Source organism: Mesoplodon mirus (genome assembly GCF_964341445.2).
Source record: "Mesoplodon mirus genome assembly, chromosome: 19".
Classification (NCBI taxonomy): Eukaryota; Metazoa; Chordata; class Mammalia; order Artiodactyla; family Ziphiidae; genus Mesoplodon; species Mesoplodon mirus.
In genome coordinates, this window is record NC_138995.1 from 6,119,234 (window position 1) to 6,141,147 (window position 21,914).

At 42.3% G+C, this 21,914-nt stretch overlaps 1 protein-coding gene across 1 annotated transcript in view; it reads right to left on the reverse strand.

The window, feature by feature from the left end:
- CDH13 (cadherin 13) overlaps positions 1–21,914 on the reverse strand; it is a 1,043,800-nt gene that overhangs the window by 902,675 nt on the left and 119,211 nt on the right. The window lies entirely within an intron of this gene.

Below are 21,914 nucleotides of genomic sequence, written 5' to 3' on the forward strand. Positions count from 1 at the left end.
TCCTCACAACTTCCCTTGTCTCCCTCCTGAGCCGCAGTCCAGTTCACACCCATTACTCAGATAGAACTGATCCCCTAGGCTCTTCTCCCTCTCTCCTCACTCCTTTTCTCTTTGGGGTCTTGCAGTTATCACCCTGGTCTCGCTTACTTTGGCTCTTATAAGTGAAGAGTACCCCTCCCTGGGACCCTCAGCGCCAGTCTCCATCCCTTATTCCCCCCCAGTCCACGACCAGGAAGTGATCACCAGCAGCAGCATTGCCCATCAGTGGGCTAGCAATTCTACCCAAAGGAGAGAGAGTTCAGGCAGAAACCCGTGATAGTCCTCAGAGGAGTCAGGGAGGTGCTGGGGCTGGAGCAGAGCCCTGCAGGGAGTGCAGGGAATGAACAGGCAGAGGCCAGGGCCTCGTAGAGAGGAAGACCTCAAGCTAAGGCATTGAGCTGGGAAGGCAAAGGGCCGGGGACTATGGGACACAAGTGCGACTGGCCCAAGAAATTTAAGTCTGACACGGAGCAAGATAAAACGAGAAAGACTTTTGCTTGCAGCAATTCAAAAAATGTTGTTTGTACTCTTTCAGTGGGTGCACTGGTGCAACATGGGTTAATCTTAAAAACACTGTCAGTGAAGGAAGTCTTGCATAAGAATACATGCTGTATGATTCCATTTATACCAAGTTCTAGAAAAGAAAAAACTAATCCATGGTACCCAATAACCAGAGCAGCGGTTGCCTTGGGGTTGTTGGAGGGTGGGTGTCAGAAGTGGTTAGGAAGGGGCTTGAGGGAACTTTCTGGGATAAGGGGACTATTCAACATCTTGACAAGGGTTTAGGTTACAAAGATGCATGCGTATGTTAAACTCAGAGAACATACATTAAAATTTATACATTTCACCATGTGTAAATTTTACATCAAAAGAGAAAAAGGTATACACAAATATTGAACTCTAGTTAACAATATGCATGCTAAAGTATTTACAAAGAAAGTATATCAATGTCTACAATTTATTTTGAAATGCATCAAATCAAAAACATAGGATGGATTAATGGATAGATAGAGGGAGACAGAGTGGAAAAGCAAGAGGTAAAATCTTAAAGGTAGAATCTAGGTGGTGAGTGCACATGCGCCCACTGCAAAATTCAACTTTTCCATAGTTCTGAAGATTTTTATAATAATTTTTTAAAATTGTATGTTGGGCACAAATGGGCCTTGAAGATAGGTTAATATTCTATTTTACCCTCAAAGGACATCTCACATTTTGCACTGAGGAATGCTGAAAGAAAGCAGTTCGTGGTGGGGGGGATTTAGCCAGACTTACTGGAATTTACTGAATGATGGATAATATATATTAGATGATAATCATAGATAGTAAAGACAGCAACAACCATGGCTGCCACTATTACTGCCACATTATGACCACTCTTTCTGTGTCCAGCGTTAGGCTAAGTGCATTTAAGAACCATCTCATGTAATCCTACAACAACCTTGAGAGAGAGGTAGAAATAACCCCATTTTCTGAAGAGGAAACTAAGCTTCTGTAGATTAACTGACTTAACCAAAGCTAGTGAGGCAGAAGGTTGTGGAGCTGAGGTTCGAACCTAAGCTTAGGCAAGTGTATACTGGGGACATGGATGGCAACTGGCAGGGCCAGGAGGTGAACCCGGGTCTTTCCAATCCAGAATCTACGGAGCACCTTCAGTCTTTGTCACAGCACTTGACCTATCCTTGGCAGGGAAGTGCTTCCCTAGTCTCAGATCGGATCTCATTTCTCTCCAGAGCTAAGGAGGGAGTTTCAATTCTTCAAAAACGGTCTGAACCTGGTGTTAAATATATCAGCTTTGTATTTATGAGTTTTGTAAATTATTCTCGGGGCATCTTGACCTAAATTCTACATATTTTCCTTGACTCAAAAGAGAGGTTGCACTAGACATTCCCCATTTTAGCAGAAGCCTAAGAAGACTCCATCATTGTAACACAAGATTGATTTTAATGGTGGACTTTCAGACAGTAAAGTGAAGTGGTGAGGAAAAATACTTGGGGGTAGGTGGCTCTTGGGGACACTTCACATCTTAAATTTGGCAGAAGAAACATTGGTATAGGTTACAGAGTCACTGAGTATTCCCTAGGAAGCTTGGTCTTGCATCCTGATTTCATATAACTATAAGGAGGTGATTTTATGAGAAGTTATTTAAGCCCTGTGAGAATTGGTTCTTTTTTATAATGAGGATAATTCCATGTACTTCTCAAGTCATTACAAGGAGAAGCCCATGTCTGGGAACTCACAGGGCCTGGCCCTGAGTAGAAGCCTGAATGAAAGTTTATTTCCTTTCCACTCTCTTCTCTGGCCCATAGGAAGAAATGACACTCAGAGAGTCGGACCGTGAAATACTCCTCAGATTCATGTTTAACACTGGAATTAGCAATTATTCCTCCCTTAGAATGCCTTTCCACTGAGAAGCTCATAGTATAAAAAATTACATGCTTATGAAGCCAATTAATCTTTTTATGCCACATGATTTTCTTATAATAAATACCATTCACAGTATAGATTCCCCATTGATACTGCTTCCAGGCAGTGCCAGCTCTGGGAAGGAGCAATGGGATGATCAGCGGGGAGCTGTTAGCGGGTTTTCAGTCAGAAACAATGTGGTCTATGATTTTGACAGTTAAAATAGAAGGAGTAGGGACTCAATTTTATTTAAGACTTTTCGTGCTGGGCACTCAATGGAAACTTGTTGAATTGGGCTAAAGATGTGGGGGGCTTTTCACAACATGCATAATGGCAGTATCTTTGCAAGGAAACCCTTATGGTTCTAGAGGGGTTTATAGTCTCAGTAATTGGGGTCTCAAGAGGTGTTTAGCAGAAAGAATTCTGAAATTCTGGAGCTCAAAACACCCAAATACTAGTCTCTTTAAAAAGTGAAAGGAAAAATGATATTCAATTTGCCCGAGGCATTCACAAACTATGTGGAGGTGAGGGGATTCCATGAAGAAATGAATGAATTAAGAATGAATGAAGTGGGCTTCCCTGGTGGCGCAGTGATTGGGAGTCTGCCTGCCGGTGCAGGGGACACGGGTTCGAGCCCTGGTCTAGGAAAATCCCACATGCCGCGGAGCGGCTAGGTCCGTGAGCCATGGCCGCTGAGCCTGTGCGTCCGGAGCCTGTGCTCCGCAACGGGAGAGGCCGCGACAGTGAGAGGCCTGTGCACCGCGATGAAGAGAGGCCCCCGCTCGCCGCAACTAGAAGAAAGCCCACACACAGAAACGAAGACCCAACACAGCCAAATAAATAAATAAATAAATAAAATTTAAAAAAAAAAAGAATGAATGAAGTGACTGCGAGTTTAGTTCAACCTCACAGGATAAAATGATGCAAATCTACAACCAAAATTAACTCCAAAATGATTCGTGTTCTTCATTCACTATCCAACACCTATTTATTGAGCAACTACTACGTGCTAGGCCCCATGCTATGGCCTTGGATACATCTGAGAAATAAATGGATGCAAATCGCAGTTTATAGTTTTTAACCCCATAAAGAAGGCAAATTGGATCTCAAAATGCCCTCTCTGGGCTTCCCCGGTGGTGCAGTGGTTGAGAGTCCACCTGCCGATGCAGGGGACACGGGTTCATGCCCTGGTCCGGGAGGATCCCACATGCCACGGAGCAGCTGGGCGCATAAGCCATGGCTGCTGGTCCTGCGCATCCGGAGCCTGTGCTCCGCAACAGGAGAGGCCACGACAGTGAGAGGCCCACATACCGCAAAAAAAAAAATGCCCTCTCTGCTCTCACATCTGCTTGCCCAGAACGCTCACATTCTACAGTTCCATTTCCAGATGTAGATTTGAGCTCTCTCCTTCCAGGCTTCCTCCCAGTCTTGTCATGGAGTGTGGGGAAGGGGAAAAACCTGGATGGACAGAATCAGAACCTCCTCCAGCAGGTCAGAGATAGGGCTGGTTGCATTCCTTCATTCCAAACATTTGATTGCTTTTTGTTTTTTAATATGCGCAATACATGGAAACTTTACTATTACCCAGACCCCAGACCCAGATTATTGCATTTCATGCATTATCTCACCTAATCCTCACTTGAAGCTGCTGTTTGTTGCTGTTTGAATAGTTATCCCTCATTTAAAGATGAAGAAATAGGCTATGTGCAATTGCATTTTTTGCATTGTCATGGGGCATCTAGAAATTGAACTTTTCTGTCAACTACTTGGTTCTCAAGACCATAGCCTTGCCACTCTCCCTTTCCTTTTAAAACTCAGGGGCACGTTTATATATCTATAGAAAAATATATCTATTAAATTTATATATCCATTCCATTCATGTGTTAATTTTTTTTTTTTTTTTTTTTTTTTTTGCTGTACGCGGGCCTCTCACTGTTGTGGCCTCTCCCGTTGCGGAGCACAGGCTCCGGACGCACAGGCTCAGCGGCCATGGCTCACGGGCCCAGCTGCTCCGCGGCATATGGGATCCTCCCAGACCGGGGCACGAACCCGTATCCCCTGCATCGGCAGGCGGACTCTCAACCACTGCACCACCAGGGAGGCCCCATGTGTTCATTTTTTTCAATAAATATTTATCAAATGCCAAACATGTACAGACACTGCATTTTTAAGGTAAAGGTTGTCTTTTGACTTAAACTGCTGGAAAGTCACTCAGATCTCCATGTGTATATTTTCATACTTTCATTCATTCGGCAAATAGTTACTGAGTGCTCACTATTGCTCTCCTAGGGCTGGGGATGAAATGGGGTCCAAAACAGGCAAAGAGCCTGCACTCATGCAGCCTGCATTCTAGCAGAGGAGATGAAAAATAAACAACTTTTAAATATTTACTACCTCATGTGATGATAAATTCTGTAAAGATAAAAGCATGGTCAGAGGCCAAAGAGTGACTAAAGACAGAAGGGATGACCTCTGTGAAAAAGTAACATTCAAGCAAAAACTAATTAAAAGTAGTAACAAGCCATGAGGATACAGGGTGGGGGGTGCATTCCAAGCAGCAAGACTAGCACATGCAAAGGCCCTGAGGTGTGTTCTAGGACTAGTGAGGAGGCTGGTGCAGCTGGAATCCCATACTCATCTGCTTAAATGAAATTACAAATGTCAAGGTGCTGCTGGTTATTTTTTACACAGTTGTACCAAGAATGTCCTGCTTTGTTCTTGCAATTTTAGAGCAGTTCATGTACCTCCAAGAGAGCTCTGGAAATAATCATTTTTTCCTCAAAAAATCATTAAGCCGCTTTAATTACTCCATGACAATGGCTGGATAATGAAGAGAATGCCCACCCAAGCCACTCAGGGCATCCCCAAGAGTGAGAGCCTGCTCATTAGAAAGATATTTACAAACAGACCCAAAGAGACCAGAGCTCCCTTCTTTTTCCAACATAGCCGGTCTTCGCTTTTAGTCCACAACTCTTTGTTCACGGCTTTCCAGGGAAACCCTCCCTCAAGTACAGCCTGCCTACTGTTTGGCCAGGGGACTTTAATCAGTAGACATGGAAGAAGTGACCCAGCCAGGAGCACGGCCATCACTGAGCAGCCTGAGACAAGGGGAGCCGCAGATAAAAGAAGCAAAGCTGAGAGTTTGGCTTCTAATTAGTGGAAAGTTAAAGTTGATTTGAATCATTAGAATTACGGACTTACGGGTTTACTAAATAACATCCTCTCACATATGTTTTCTATTAATACTCTGTGGCAGTTCCAGTTAGCTTCAGTGCTTGAGAACTGTGCGCATTAAGAGATAATATTTTAGAAAAGTCGTGGGTAAAGATTGTGCCAAAAAGTACCAGCTTGAATAATTTTCTTTTTATGAATAATAGATAACAATTTAAAGGTAATCAATTCTAATGGCATAGAACTCTTAGAAATCTTGAGACTCAGAATATCTTTAGAGCAGGAAGAGGAGCTTAGTGATCATTGCATTCAATTCCCTCATTTTGTCTTGGAGGAAAGACAGAGTGGCATGGGTGAAGTCCGAGGTGCAGGTCTCCAGGGGGATAGAAGGGAAACACCAGTCTATGACATGTTCTATTGCCAGCTGCCAGCCTTCCTGCCAATGATTCGTGGTTTCACTTTGCAACTCCCCTTGACATACCCTGTGAAAAATTCACCGTGCTTTTCGAGTGCTCAAATTGTCATTTCTCTTTGTCTTTTAGCTTTTGTGCCCCTAATGCATATCTCACCTGTGAAAACTCAGTGTAAACAGAAGCCATTTTTCTTGTTATTGAGAATTATTGTATTCTGATTTTTTCCTGCTAGGATTTATATATATATATATATATATATATATATATATATATATATATATATATAAAAAATCAGATAAGTTAGGGGAAAAAAACTTATAAGCATCACTCCAAATTTCACAGCTTTGAACCATTCTCATTTTCCCCCTCAAAAATATGTCACATTCTGCTCATGACAATGCAACTTGGAAAACACTAACAAATGGAAGTCGTTGAGATATGAAGCAGTGATGAATAAAATATGTTTTGAAAGTTTGCATGGCATTTAATCGTGCCTAAATCCTACTAACTCCTAGTTTGCTGTTACGTTTGAGCTTACCCAGCATTTTTTTTTTTTTTTTGCAGTACGCGGGCCTCTCACTATTGTGGCCTCTCCTGTTGCGGAGCACAGGCTCCAGACGCGCAGGCTCAGCGGCCATGGCCCACGGGCCCAGCCGCTCCGCGGCATGTGGGATCTTCCTGGACCGGGGCACGAACCTGTGTCCCCTGCATCAGCAGGCAGACTCTCAACCACTGCGCTACCAGGGAAGCCCTTACCCAGCATATTTATAATGCAGTGTCATGTGATAAAAATGACTGACCCCAAATAATTTATCAAGGAGCAGACACCTAGGTGGAAGAAATATGGAAACTGAGTTCAGACAGTGCTGGTTCTGAACACCAGACTCTGGCTAGGCCCCAAGAACTCTCTGTGCCTCAATGTCCTTACCTGAGAAATGAAAATAAGAGCAACCCACAGGGTTGCTATGAGAGTCACATGGAAATAATGTATGTTCCCCTTTAGTATGGTTCTTAGTGTGCAGTAGAAATAATAAATACTGTGAAACCTGTCATATTTTTGTAAATAGGATTCCAAGCAGGAATCATCAAATAAGGGTTTAATGACACTGTAATATTAATAAAACATAAATTTTTTCACTTAGTCCATATTGTTACGAAATCATAAAAGAAACAATGGTGAATCTTCTGCTGGATGTAACTGACAGTACACCAAATGATCATGATGTGGCCATCTCCTAAACCCAATGTCCCTTCCCACCTCCCAGCTGAAGATAAGAACGCAACCCTCCCCCGCTGGAGAGCTGGCTGGGCCAAGGACCAGAGGGAACTGCCGACCCCATCATATCTAAATTTGTGTCATTACCAAGGTTGTGCTGCCCTCCTTCCCTTCACCTGCTTAGTAAGTACCAACAATGAAGTGAGTACTTATATCTAACTAACACACATGCTCCTATGCTTGGAGCAGCCTTGAAATGCATTCCCTGAACAAGATTTGTGTTCCAGAGATACCCGATGCTTGGGAGAATTCTGCGATAAAATCACACCGTTTTTGGAAAAGATGGGGTTAGGGCAGACCACTACTCCACGTCTTTGCAAATTTGTAACCACATGATCAACGCAAATAATACTAATTGTAATTTTTTTAAGCTGGCACATTTGAAAAGACATGATAAATTCTTAATAATTAAAAGAAAAGTACAATGAATAAAGGACTTTACCTTTTAAAAAGTGAATGCAGCTTGATGCAAGGGTTGTGAGGAAAGGCTGAGGCTGATGAATTATAAAAACAGAGGCACAATGCAGCAAGACGAAGGAAATTACTCCATAGGCACTTCTAAGAGCGAGGGTTTGGCCAAGTGAGTCAAAAGGAGAAACTTGGGGTGAACTGCACATAGACTATTGTGTATTCCCCTTGTGTTTGCTGCATTCAGCTACGTACTTTCATTCAGCTGCTACTTCTTAGTGGTGCAAAATACCAATGTTCTAGGGAATATTGCATATGAGCCAAAGTAATTTTAATGCTGTATTGATATTCCCATATTTAATCAATTGCCTATGAGCCTGTTTGCACTATAAAAACATTCAGTAGGTAGAACAGATTTTATGTAGATGAAGAACATAATACATGGTCCCTACATAGATAGCTCATGATCTTCCTTGAAATGGGTATAATATTTCATTGTCTTAGTTTGCATTCTCCCAAAATCAGAGCCAGAGACAAGGATTTTCGTACAGTTAATACATTTGGGAACTTACTGCAAGAAGCACAAGTAAGGATGCGGAAAAAAATGAGACAGAGAAGGGAGATACATGAATAAAGCTTATGTTAATGATCAGTTTCCTCCTGTGGGCAAATGAGGCCCAAATTGTCTCACAGGAGGCTGAGGCGGCTGGGGCATTTATCTCTCCCATCTGTTGAGAGTGACGCCAGGGAGTTAAATTCCCACATTTCCAGGAATCACCTGCTTGCTGCCCAGCAAGTTCCCAGTGCTGAGAAAGGCCTTAGAGAAGAGAGATAGACACATCTGAGGTGCTGCAAACTGTCCCCTCACATAGGGGAACATAGGTGGGCCAATGGCCTACGAATAAGAGAACCAAGGGGGCTATTGCATATGTGTAAGGAAAGACTAGCAGGTGTTTCACAGATTTACTTGTGAATAAGAACTGAGAAGAGTTGAGGTGTGCCAATTCAAGTTATTGTCACATCCCAGGCTACCATGCCTAAACCTCAACGATCCTTGAATGTTCATTGGGTTAATCGTGACTCCATCCTCTGATAAAATAGAAACATCGCAGTGCCTGACCACACTGATGGCCTATTTTTACGAAAGTGCACAAGTCTGTGACACATCTTGAGGAAGAAGCCCTATATAGCTCCTTAAGCATAGGTGGCCATATTCTGTATTGCATGACTCTTCCTCTGGGCACTGCTGATTGGCTCACAGTGGCCATGTGACCTAAGAGCAGCTCATCCATACGCCGTCCAATAGTACTAAAGCTCTACCCAATTAGACTCTCCCCAGGAATTTGAACTAGGCAAAAATTCCTTAGCTGAAACGAGACACATACTAAAGAGATGCAGAAGCAAAGCAAATAGAGTGATATCAACAGTGAAAACCCAGTTACTACAGCTGGGAACATAACTCTTCCTCCAGTTCCTCAAACAACTTACCTTTTCCAGGAGGCCTGGATGTCCAGCTATTCCCAAGTCCCCTGAGATTCTCATCACCCTTATTTCTCAAATCTCTGTTACTTAAATGTAACCTAAGTATGCCCCTTTCTCTTCTTCCAGCTCAAAGAGCCAAGTTAACATTTGCCAGGAGATACACTGTTGGTGGGAATGTAAGTTGGTGCAGCCACTGTGGAAAACTGTACGGACGTTCCTCAGAAAACTAAAAATAGAATTATCATATGATTCACTCTTGGGCATATATCCTGGGCACATATCCAGACAAAACTATAATTCAGAAAGATACATGCGGGCTTCCCTGGTGGCGCAGTGGTTGAGAGTCCGCCTGCCGATGCAGGGGACACGGGTTCGTGCCCCGGTCTGGGAAGATCCCACATGCCGTGGAGTGGCTGGGCCCGTGAGCCATGGCCGCTGAGCCTGCGCATCCGGAGCCTGTGCTCCACAACGGGAGAGGCCACAACAGTGAGAGGCCCGCGTACCACAAAAAAACCCACAAAAAACCAAAAAAACAAAAAGATACATGCATAACAGGTGAATGGATAAAGAAGATGTGGTATATATATATATATATATACACACACACACATACACAGACAATGGAATACTACTCAGCCATAAACAAGAACAAAATAGTGCCATTTGCAGTGACACGGATGCAACTAGAGATTATCATACTAAGTAAAGTAAGTCAGAAAGAAAAAGACAAATACCATATGATATTACTTATATGTGGAATCTAAAATATGACATAAATGAACCTATCTACAAAACAGACACAGACTCACAAACATAGAGAACAGATTTGTGGTTACCAAAGGGGAGGGGTGTGGGGGATGGAGGGACTGGGGGTTTGGGTTAGTAGATGCAAACTATTACATATATTTATAGAATAGATAAACAACAAGGTCCTACTGTATAGCACAGGGAACTATATTCAATATCCTGGGATAAACCTAATGAAAGAACGTAAAGAATGTATATATGTGTATACATTGTAAATTAACTATACTTTAATTTAAAAAAAAACATTTACCAGGAGACTTCCGGGTAAGATGGCGGAAAAGTAAGACGCGGAGATCACCTTCCTCCCCACGGATACACCAGAAATACAGCTACAAATGGAACAACTCCTACAGAACACCTACTGAACGCTGGCATAAGACACCAGACCTCCCAAAAGGCAAGAAACTCCCCACATACCTGGGTAGGGCAAAGCGGAGAGATCCCCACACAGAGGATCGGTGCAGAGCGGCACTCACCAGCCCGAGAGGCTTGTCTGCTCGCCCGCCGGGGCGCGCAGCGCTGGAAGCTGAGGCTCGGGCTTCGGTCAGAGCGCAGAGAGAGGACTGGGGCTGGCGGCGAGAACTCAGCGTGAAGGGGGCTAATGTGCCACAGCTAGCCGGGAGGGAGTCCGGGAAAACTCTGGAGCTGCCGAAGAGGCAAGAGACTTTTTCTTCCCTCTTGGTTTCCTGGTGCGCGAGGAGAGGGGATTAAGAGCGCTGCTTAAAGGGGCTCCACAGACGGGCGCGAGTCGCGACTGAAAGCGCGGAGCCCAGAGACGGGCGTGGGACGCTGGGGCTGCTGCTGCCGCCGCCAAGAAGCCTGTGTGCGAGCGCAGGTCACTGCCCACACCGCCCTTCCGGGAGCCTGTGCAGCCCGCCACTGCCGGGGTCCCGGGATCCAGGGGCGGCTTCCCTGGGAGAACGCACGGCGCGCCTCGGGCTGGTGCAACGTCACGCCGACCTCTGCCGCTGCAGGCTCGCCCCGCACTCCGTGCCCCTCCCCCCCGCCCGGCCTGAGTGAGCAAGAGTCCCCGAAGAGGCTGCTCCTTTAACCCTGTCCTGTCTGAGCGAAGAACAGACGCCCTCCGGCGACCTACACGCAGAGGCGGGGCCAAATCCAAAGCTGAGACCCAGGAGCTGTGAGAACAAAGAAGAGAAAGGGAAACCTCTCCCAGCAGCCTCAGAAGCAGCGGATTAAAGCTCCACAATCAACTTGATGTACCCTGCATCTGTGGAATACATGAATAGACAACACATCATCCCAAATTGAGGAGCCCGGAGTCAGTGCTGTGCCTCTGAGGTGGGAGAGCCAACTTCAGGACACTGGTCCACAAGAGACCTCCCAGCTCCACATAATATCAAACGGCAAAAATCTTCCAGAGATCTCCATCTCAACACCAGCACCCAGCTTCACTCAACGACCAGCAAGCTACAGTGCTGGACACCCTATGCCAAACAACTAGCAAGACAGGAACACAACGCCACCCATTAGCAGAGAGGTGGCCTAAACTCATAAAAAGTCTGCAGACACCCCAAAACACACCACCAGACGTGGACCTGCCCACCAGAAAGACAAGATCCAGCCTCATCCACCAGAACACAGGCACTTGTCCCCTCCACCAGGAAGCCTACACAACCCACTAAACCAACCTTAGCCACTGGGGACAGACACCAAAAACAACGGGAACTACGAACCGGCAGCCTGCAAAAAGGAGACCCCAAACACAGTAACATAAGCAAAATGAGAAGACAGAAAAACACACAGTAGGAGAAGGAGCAAGATAAAAACCCACCAGATCTAACAAATGAAGAGGTAATAGGCAGTCTACCTGAAAAAGAATTCAGAATAATGATGGTAAAGATGATCCAAGATTCTATTTCCCAGATCCAAAATCTTGGAAATAGAATAGACAAAATGCAAGAAACAGTTAACAAGGACCTAGAAGAACTAAAGATGAATCAAGCATCGATTAAAAACACAATACATGAAATAAAAAATACTCTAGACGGGATCAATAGCAGAATAACTGAGGCAGAAGAACGGATAAGTGAGGTGGAAGATAAAATAGTGGAAATAACTGCTGCAGAGCAAAATAAAGAAAAAAGAATGAAAAGAACAGAGGACAGTCTCAGAGACCTCTGGGACAACATTAAACGCACCAACATTCGAATTATAGGGGTTCCAGAAGAAGAAGAGAAAAAGAAAGGGACTGAGAAAATATTTGAAGAGATTATAGTTGAAAACTTCCCTAATATGGGAAAAGAAATAGTTAATCAAGTCCAGGAGGCACAGAGAGTCCCATACAGAATAAATCCAAGGAGAAATACGCCAAGACACATATTAATCAAACTGTCAAAAATTAAACACAAAGAAATCATATTAAAAGCAGCAAGGCAAAAACAACAAATAACCCACAAGGGAATCCCCATCAGGATAACAGCTGATCTCTCAGCAGAAACTCTACAAGCCAGAAGGGAGTGGCAGGACATAATTAAAGTGATGAAGGAGAAAAACCTGCAACCAAGATTACTCTACCCAGCAAGGATCTCATTCAGATTTGATGGAGAAATTAAAACGTTTACAGACAAGCAAAAGCTGAGAGAGTTCAGCACCACCAAACCAGCTTTACAACAAATGCTAAAGGAACTTCTCTAGGCAAGAAACACAACAGAAGTAAAAGACCTACAATAACGAACCCAAAACAATTAAGAAAATGGGAATAGGAACATACATATCGATAATTACCTTAAATGTAAATGGTCTAAATGCTCCCACCAAAAGATACAGATTGGCTGAATGGATACAAAAACAAGACCCATATATATGCTGTCTACAAGAGACCCACTTCAGACCTAGAGACACATACAGACTGAAAGTAAGGGGATGGAAAAAGATATTCCATGCAAATGGAAATCAAAAGAAAGCTGGAGTAGCAATTCTCATATCAGACAAAATAGACTTTAAAATAAAGACTACTAGAAGAGACAAAGAAGGACACTACCTAATGATCAAGGGATCGATCCAAGAAGAAGATATAACAATTGTAAATATTTATGCACCCAACATAGGAGCATCTCAATACATAAGGCAAATACTAACAGCCATAAAAGGAGAAATCGACAGTAACACACTCATAGTAGGGGACTTTAACACCCCACTTTCACCAATGGACAGATCATCCAAAATGAAAATAAATAAGGAAACACAAGCTTTAAATGATACATTAAACAAGATGGACTTAATTGATATTTATAGGACATTCCATCCAAAAACAACAGAATACACATTTTTCTCAAGTGCTCATGGAACATTCTCCAGGATAGATCATATCTTGGGTCACAAATCAAGCCTTGGTAAATTTAAGAAAATTGAAATTGTATCAAGTATCTTTTCCGACCACAATGCTATGAGACTAGATATCACTTACAGGAAAAGAGCTGTAAAAAATACAAACACATGGAGGCTAAACAATACACTACTTAATAACGAAGTGATCACTGAAGAAATCAAAGGGGAAATTAAAAAATACCTAGAAACAAATGACAATGGAGACACGACGACCCAAAACCTATGGGATGCAGCAAAAGCAGTTCTAAGAGGGAAGTTTATAGCAATACAATCCCACCTTAAGAAACAGGAAACATCTCGAATAAACAACCTAACCTTGCACCTAAAGCAATTAGAGAAAGAAGAACAAAAACATCCCAAAGTTAGCAGAAGGAAAGAAATCATAAAAATCAGATCAGAAATAAATGAAAAAGAAATGAAGGAAACGATAGCAAAGATCAATAAAACTAAAAGCTGGTTCTTTGAGAAAATAAACAAAATTGATAAACCATTAGCCAGACTCATCAAGAAAAAAAGGGAGAAGACTCAAATCAATAGAATTAGAAATGAAAAAGGAGAAGTAACAACTGACACTGCAGAAATACAAAAGATCATGAAAGATTACTATAAGCAACTCTATGCCAATAAAATCGACAACCTGGAAGAAATGGACAAATTCTTAGAAATGCACAACCTGCCGAGACTGAACCAGGAAGAAATAGAAAATATGAACAGACCAATCACAAGCACTGAAATTGAAACTGTGATAAAAAATCTTCCAACAAACAAAAGCCCAGGACCAGATGGCTTCACAGGCGAATTCTATCAAGCATTTAGAGAAGAGCTAACACCTATCCTTCTGAAACTCTTCCAAAATATAGCAGAGGGAGGAACACTCCCAAACTCATTCTACGAGGCCACCATCACCTTGATACCAAAACCAGACAAGGATGTCACAAAGAAAGAAAACTACAGGCCAATATCACTGATGAACATAGATGCAAAAATCCTCAACAAAATACTAGCAAACAGAATCCAACAGCACATTAAAAGGATCATACACCATGATCAAGTGGGGTTTATTCCAGGAATGCAAGGATTCTTCAATATATGCAAATCAATCAACGTGATACACCATATTAACAAATTGAAGGAGAAAAACCATATGATCATCTCAATAGATGCAGAGAAAGCTTTCGACAAAATTCAACACCCATTTATGATAAAAACCCTGCAGAAAGTAGGCATAGAGGGAACTTTCCTCAACATAATAAAGGCCATATATGACAAACCCACAGCCAGCATCGTCCTCAATGGTGAAAAACTGAAACCATTTCCACTAAGATCAGGAACAAGACAAGGTTGCCCACTCTCACCACTCTTATTCAACCTAGTTTTGGAAGTTTTAGCCACAGCAATCAGAGAAGAAAAGGAAATAAAAGGAATCCAAATTGGAAAAGAAGAAGTAAAGCTGTCACTGTTTGCAGATGACATGATACTATACATAGAGAATCCTAAAGATGCTACCAGAAAACTACTAGAGCTAATCAATGAATTTGGTAAAGTTGCAGGATACAAAATTAATGCACAGAAATCTCTGGCATTCCTATATACTAATGATGAAAAATCTGAAAGTGAAATCAAGGAAACACTCCCATTTACCATTGCAACAAAAAGAATAAAATATCTAGGAATAAACCTACCTAAGGAGACAAAAGACCTGTATGCAGAAAATTATAAGACACTGATGAAAGAAATTAAAGATGATACAAATAGATGGAGAGATGTACCATGTTCTTGGATTGGAAGAATCAACATTGTGAAAATGACTCTACTACCCAAAGCAATCTACAGATTCAATGCAATCCCTATCAAACTACCACTGGCATTTTTCACAGAACTAGAACAAAAAATTTCACAATTTGTATGGAAACACAAAAGACCCCGAATAGCCAAAGCAATCTTGAGAATGAAAAATGGAGCTGGAGGAATCAGGCTCCCTGACTTCAGACTATACTACAAAGCTACAGTAATCAAGACAGTATGGTACTGGCACAAAAACAGAAAGATAGATCAATGGAACAGGATAGAAAGCCCAGAGATAAACCCACGGACATATGGTCACCTTATCTTTGATAAAGGAGGCAGGAATATACAGTGGAGAAAGGACAGTCTCTTCAATAAGTGGTGCTGGGAAAACTGGATAGGGACATGTAAAAAGTATGAGATTAGATCACTCCCTAACACCATACACAAAAATAAGCTCAAAATGGATTAAAGACCTAAATGTAAGGCCAGACACTATCAAACTCTTAGAGGAAAACATAGGCAGAACACTCTATGACATAAATCACAGCAAGATCCTTTTTGACCCACCTCCTAGAGAAATGGAAATAAAGACAAAAATAAACACATGGGACCTAATGAAACTTAAAAGCTTTTGCACAGCAAGGGAAACCATAAAGAAGACCAAAAGACAACCCTCAGAATGGGAGAAAATATTTGCAAATGAAGCAACTGACAAAGGATTAATCTCCAAAATTTATAAGCAGCTCATGCAGCTCAATAACAAAAAAACAAACAACCCAATCCAAAAATGGGCAGAAGACCTAAATAGACATTTCTCCACAGAAGATATACAGATTGCCAACAAACACATGAAAGGATGCTCAAAATCTTTACTCATTAGAGAAATGCAAATCAAAACTACAATGAGATATCATCTCACACCAGTCAGAATGGCCATCATCAAAAAATCTAGAAACAATAAATGCTGGAGAGGGTGTGGAGAAAAGGGAACACTCTTGCACTGCTGGTGGGAATGTGAATTGGTACAGCTGCTATGGAGAACGGTATGGAGGTTCCTTAAAAAACTACAAATAGAACTACCATATGACCCAGCAATCCCACTACTAGGCATATACCCTGAGAAAACCATAATTCAAAAAGAGACATGTACCAAAATGTTCATAGCAGCCCTATTTACAATAGCCCGGAGATGGAAACAACCTAAGTGTCCATCATCGGATGAATGGATAAAGAAGATGTGGCACATATATACAATGGAATATTACTCAGCCATAAAAAGAAATGAAATTGAGCTATTTGTAATGAGGTGGATAGACCTAGAGTCTGTCATACAGAGTGAAGTAAGTCAGAAAGAGAAAGACAAATACTGTATGCTAACACATATATATGGAATTTAAGAAAAAAAAATGTCATGAAGAACATAGGGGTAAGACAGGAATAAAGACACAGACCTACTAGAGAATGGACTTGAGGATATGGGGAGGGGGAAGGGTAAGCTGTGACAAAGTGAAAGAGCGGCATGGACATATATACACTACCAAACGTAAGGTAGATAGCTAGTGGGAAGCAGCCGCATAGCACAGGGAGATCAGCTCGGTGCTTTGTGACCGCCTGGAGGGGTGGGATAGGGAGGGTGGGAGGGAGTCGCAAAAGGGAGGGGATATGGAAACATATGTATATGTATAACTGATTAAATTTGTTATAAAGCAAAAAAAAAAAAACAAAAAAAAACAAAAAACATTTACCAGGAGAGTATTCATCAAATCCCCAGTTCTGTTCAGGTCTTCACCCATTTGATACAAGAAAAATGTCTCTTGAGGTCTCGGGTTTCCACACCCACTAGACCATTGCTCTGATTACAGGTCCAGTCTTTCTTGCCTGTCAGGCTGGAGGGTCATCAACAAAGATGTGGATCATCTCCAAACATCCCCAAGGTTAAAGCCATTGCCTTTGAATTCACACACCTGCCAGAGAGATTTCCAGTCCCAAGATGTCTTGACAGGGACATTTAAAGAAGCTACAGTATTACTAAAGCTTGCATGTCCAAGCTGTAATAGTCAAATTGCTTCTACTTGATCAATTACTTAGAAATTGAGCTTTAAACCAAAAGCTATGTTGTTCTGGAAGCCCTCTGGACAGTGTAACTATCTCTTGCAATTAAATGTTGACATAATTCTTTCAGAGCTACAGTCTTGCTTTTGCTCCAAAGCTTCCTTCCAGGCATGTGAGAGCTACCCAATCCCGAGGCAAACATCCTTTGAAAACCTTTGAGTGAATGGCAAAGGTCTTTGGGTTTGGGGGTTTGGTGAGAATTTCAAATATCAAGAAAACTGTTCAGATACAAATGAAGGTAGTTATGGTTATTTATTCAAGTGTCTGCAAAGGCCTGCTGTGAGCCAACCCTAAGCAATGAGCCAGGGGCACTGAGAGGGGTAAAAAGTGGTATCTGCCTTAGGGGAGTCTGAGCAAGTGGGGCAATAGACAGGAAAGTAGAAATATCACAATACAACGTGAAAATGCTTTCACCACGGTATGAACTATGAGTTTGTGTGGGAAATGAAGATAGAATGAGTCCCAGAGAGTTGGCAAGGCTATGTGGGGCGGGGGGAGTGTTGATACTTAGTGATTCCTGATGGATGCACAGAAGTTTGCCAGGGAAAGAAGGAAAATGAAAGGTCAGTCCTTCAGCGGAGACTGTGCCAGGAACTGCTACAGGTGGGGACAGAGCAGTGGACAAGACTAAAATCTCTGCCCTCATAAAGCTTATGAGAATCAAATGAGATCAAGTAATGGCAAGGTGATGGTCACGCATTGGTAAGAGTTGTTTTGGCTGTCACTCTGAGCGTCAGACAATTTTATGTTCTAATAGGCACTCACAAGAGCATGATTTTCTGGTACTGCTGCCCTCAGGTACTGCTCATATTTATTGATAGAATGGTCCTCTTGAGCCTCTGTTTCCTTGTCTGTAAAAGGGGGAGAGGAGTGCTAATACTAGCTAATACTTTAATATTCACTGACCTATTACTCCCTGCTTGACACTGTACTAAGCACATAACAAGCACTGTCTCATTTAACGTTCCCCACAGTCCTGTGATCTCCATTCACAGAAGGGGAAACTGAGGCTGGTAGAGGTTAAGCAACTGCGGCAAGGAACGTCTAAACTACCTGCACTGCCCAATCATCTCTGTTGCCAGGCAGGTTAAGGGAGACAGAACATGGGGAGGACTTTACACAGTGCTTGGTTTGTGGTAAGTGATCAGCAATGTTAGCCATTATTATTATTACTAGAGATTGCCATGAATCATTACTTCTCCTCCTAACAGGAGGATATCAGTTTTCACTTGTCCGTTTGGGAACATGGGACCTTCTCACCGTTGCCCCATTTTTTTGGCTATGTCTAAGTGACAGACAGTACTTCTACATCTAACCAATAAGTTCTTGGCCAAGCTACCCTATCAACAAATGAAAGTATGCAACTTTCACAAGCTACCTCATCAGAAACCTTTCCTCGACAGAGCTTAAACACTGAACATTTTAAACAAAGTTCACGGACCCAGTTAAATTTGAAAATACCACTTGCTTTACTGCCTCCAGCCTGTACTCGGGCAGCTTCCTTTACATAGAAGGCTCTGAGACTTGGTTTCTGCCTAAGGCAGAAGCAACCCAACTTGTAAAGTCTTCTGACTCGTCTCTGAGGCCAGTTATGTTTTTAATGACTCTCTCCGTATTTTATTCATTGTACTCTTGTCCCTACCATAACTCCTACCACAGTTTTGGCATGCAACATATTTAACAAGGCATTTAATCAGAACAAATGCCTAGCACCCAATGAGGTGATAGAATGCCCACACCACCTAAAGGTCAGCCATGCCACAATGGATTCTCAGTGAGTTTTGGTTTGCGTTTGGTTTGGTTTGGTTCCCACATCTTGGAGATTGCAGATTTTATTCATCTCAATTATCAGTAAATGTCAGCTGAGTGAATACATGAATGAATGAGTGAATGAACGAACAGACAATGGACTGAGTAAGTGAATGGATGCTGCACCAGAATGAGAAAATAAAAATAAGGAAATTGAAGAAAGAAAGCTAGAATCTAAGTTTTAAAAGATTTCAGAATATTGGAGACCCTATCAGAAATTACCAACCTGAGAAAATGGGGTAACAAGAAAAACTATTATTTGAAAACAATGACTTCCTTAGAGACTTCAATTTAATCCTTCTGTGCACTCCCTCCTCTAATCTTCCCAAACACAACTTGCTTAAGCGCTTCCCTTTGTTATTCCCTGGCTTTTCTCTCTGTGCATCACCTTCATCTACCCAGAGGGTCAGAAGAGAAGACTTGTAAATGCTCTGCCCCCATGAGCCTTCATTTGGGGCTGAATGCACAGGCCACATCCTTGTAGGACTTGTGGGTAAGCCTCAAGCATCAGAGAAAGGGGGAAAGTTGGAGGAGGGCTGCAAGCCATGGCTAATTGTCTATGTAGTCTCTACAGGACCAACTGTACTTGGAACAAAGAGAACACTATATGCGTTTTATTAGGTCTATCCGTGCCAGTGTATGTGCATACCTGTGTATGTATGTGAGCGTATGTGCATACACACACATATATGCACACATATTTCTAACAAATTTGTTTTTCATTGTTGTAGTAATGAGGACTTTGAAACTACTGCATTCGTTTGAGTTTCCCCGTAAAATACATGAGTGCTCTCACAAAATATCATTTCAATTACAGAAACCCAATAATGAACCAAAAATACCCTCCCATGCACTCTTGGCCCCTGAAGTACCCACTGACTGTGACAAGCACTAGTCGAGGTTTAGGGGAGTTTTTTGTATTATTAATAAAGGGATGCAAATGAAATGAGTTGGCTTTTAGAGATCATTATTGAGAGTGTAGACAGCAAAGGTCTGTCAGAAGCTGTTTTGCATTTTGCCATATCATCATCACAACAAAAGGTAGAGCTGCTTAGAAACTTAAATGAATTAATAAATAAACCAAATGATAACAAATATTGATCCAACAGCCCTGAATAGAGAATGGCCTACTATCTCACTTTGTGCAAAAGCCTTACCTCTGCCTGATAATTCTTAGCATTAGAGAGAGCAAAATATATGTTTCATGGCAATTCTCAGGAACCCCAAACAATTCCCACAAGAATTTTCTTTTCCAGAAAATGGGAAGCTGGTTGGAAAGTTTGATTCAACAACCGGCTTACTTAATATGCAACAAATTGACTCTCCTAAAGTTCAGGCCCAGAATGGATTCAAAACAGTAATTTTCCCTGGTGGTATGCATTCAATCACTCATTCAGCAATCATTTGTTCATTATTCAGCTATGATTATCAATGAGCGTCCATTTGTATTTAAGAATGAGAGGCAAGGAGAAGCATAGGATGTTAAAATTTATATTTTAGGACCCTGGGGCAGAAATAGACATAAAAGGGTTTTGTAGAATGCTAAATGAGAATCAAATATGAGGCATTAGAGTTAGCACAGACTACGTTCAATGTTGGGGAGCTTCCCATCCTTAACCTATGCAATGAAGTACAGAGGGCAAAACGCGGTCTTATAATCTTGAGCTGACATCCCAGTAGCTTTGAAGCCAACAGAAGCTTAAGCACTAACTGACAAATCATGGAACGCTTAGACCTATAAGGGATATAAGACCAAAGGGATCATCTAATTTAGTGATTCACAAAATTTCCTGGATAATTGTTTCATAAAAGAAATATTTCGGGCTTCCCTGGTGGCGCAGTGGTTGAGAGTCCACCTGCCAATGCAGGGGACACGGGTTCATGCCCCGGTCCAGGAAGATCCCACATGCCTCAGAGCGGCTGGGCCTGTGAGCCATGGCCGCCGAGCCTGCGCGTCTGGAGTCTGTGCTCCGCAACGGGAGAGGCCACAACAGTGAGAGGCCTGCATACTGGAAAAAAAAAAAAAAAGAAATATTTCATGGAACTTTAACCTATGAAAAGAATGAAAGTGGAGTATTCCTGGCTGAGGGGAGGATGGGGTGCACAGGACTCCACCGGAGCCTCTCTTTTCTTGATGCTTGGATAGCTTCTGAGGTAGACCCACAAAATCAAGGTCTCCATGGAATAAAGGCCATTAATCAAAGTCTAGGCCATTTATCTGATGGCAAAAGTGAGATCGGGAAGAACCAGTGACTTGCGCAAGGTAACAAAGTCAACTTAGGGACACAACTTAGCACTAGACTCGAAGTCTGTGCCTCACATTACAGCACATCGCCACTTGGTTAGGAGGTATGTTTTTGGAGAGAGAGACACACAATTGTTTTGGATGGCTTGAATTCAAGGTGATGGTGGGACATCGTGTGACAGTGTCTAGGAAGTGGTTCAATACACAGGCCTGAAGCTCAGCAGAGGAACAGTACAAATTTCTTAGACTTAAGTGTTGTCATCATAGAGAGGATAAACGATGTCTAAAGACAGAGTAGAAAGCCTCCAGTCAGCGGGTAGGAAGAAGAACCAGGTAAGAGATATTCGGAGAAGCCAGAGAAAAACAAGGACAAGAACATATCTGAATTCTTTTTGACACGGAGTTATATATTGACTCTGAATTATGCCAAAATAAAATATCTGTGGAGAGACACAACTAGAGATACCAACCACTTGCTCCTTCGGCCAGTCATTTCCTTCAACACCCATAGCCCCTTCTGCATTCTGTCGTCTTCTCACAAAGGCTGCTCCCCAAGCCCCATAAGGGAACAATGATATGTGGGAGCCAAAGTATACTGTTACCAAGAGTTGGC